The sequence below is a fragment of the Salvia hispanica genome, chromosome 2 (genome assembly GCF_023119035.1).
Source record: "Salvia hispanica cultivar TCC Black 2014 chromosome 2, UniMelb_Shisp_WGS_1.0, whole genome shotgun sequence".
Lineage (NCBI taxonomy): Eukaryota > Viridiplantae > Streptophyta > Magnoliopsida > Lamiales > Lamiaceae > Salvia > Salvia hispanica.
This window is the reverse complement of record NC_062966.1, coordinates 4,363,026-4,364,447: the sequence shown is the minus strand read 5'-3', so window position 1 is coordinate 4,364,447 and position 1,422 is coordinate 4,363,026.

The window sequence follows — 1,422 nt, the reverse complement described above, 5'->3', positions numbered from 1 at the left end:
CCTTGGATGAATAGATGTTGGAGGGATTCCGTACCAGGCCTATGTGGACAACAAAGGCATTTAGACGCCAACTCTATCTTGCGCCACTGGAGCTTAGTGTCGACCGGAATTCGGTTCGAGAGAAGCCTCCATGCAAATATGGCAATAGATGTAGTAAGACCGGCCTTCCAAATGTCTTCAAGGGCCGGGATAATTGGCCTTTGTGTCCGGATGTTGTCCCAGGTCGAGGTCACCAAGAAGTCGCCTAGCCTAGATAATGTCCATCTAGGAATGTCCGGCTCTCCCGTGATGATTGGGGTGTCTCGGATCTTCTCCATGAGGCGTTGTGGGAGGCCGGCCTGATCATGTAGCTACTGGAGTTTGGGCACGTCCCATGCTCCATTCCGTATAAATTCCGAGACGAGGGTCCGGGGATTTCCTCTATCATCAAGGCAATGCTCTCTAATGGTGGAGTTGCCAATCCAAATGTCATCCCAAAAATAGATGTTTCCCTCCCCAACTAGCCACCGAATGTTCGGTTGTGTGAAGGGTCGAGCTCGCAATAGCCTTCTCCATGTTGGGCTAGCACGACCCGGAGCTCTTTGCTCGAGTGGTGACGAATTAGAACCATATTTGGCCATCATGCATCTAGCCCACAGAGAATTTTGCTCCCGGAAACGCCACCATAATTTAATAGTAAAGGCTCGGAGTACCTCTTTGAAATTTCGAATGCCGAGCCCCCCTTCGGCAGTTGGACGGCAGACCTGATCCCAACTGATCCAGTGTGTCCTTTTCCTCTCATTAGTCGAACCCCAAAAGAACCGAGCCATGAGCTGATCCAGTTGGTTGAGTGCGCTAGCTGTCGACTCGATGGCTTGGAAAATGTGGATCGTGACCGCTTCGAGGGTGCTCTTAATGAGCGTGAGCCTACCTCCAAAAGAAAGGTGGCGGTGGGCCCAACCTGAAATCCTATTGGCAATATTTTCCCGGAGGAACATGAACATCTCTGATCGCTTCGCTCCACGGTAGATAGGGACTCCCAAATAAAGGAAGGGGAAAGTACCCGGAGAGAAGCCTCCCTCGGTCTGAATGGAGTTAGTCCAGCCCACATGAGCCTCCGCGATGTAGAAGTTGCTCTTGGCAAGGCTGATCTACTGCCTGGAGACCGCCTCATACTCGTTGAGGCAGGCCCTGAGTTGGCGAAGAGAGGGTGTGGCCGCCTACGTGAAGATAATGATATCATCGGCATAAGCAAGGTGGCCGATTTTTAAGCCACTTCGAGCCACCGTGAATGTCATCTCCCTCTTGCCCAGGATGAGCTTGTCTAGTGCTTTTGACAAGTATTCCGCCGCAATCACAAACAAGGCCGAGGATATAGGATCGCCTTGTCTAAGCCCCCGTGTTGATTTGAAGAAACCCGAGGGGGCTCCGTTTATAAGAACC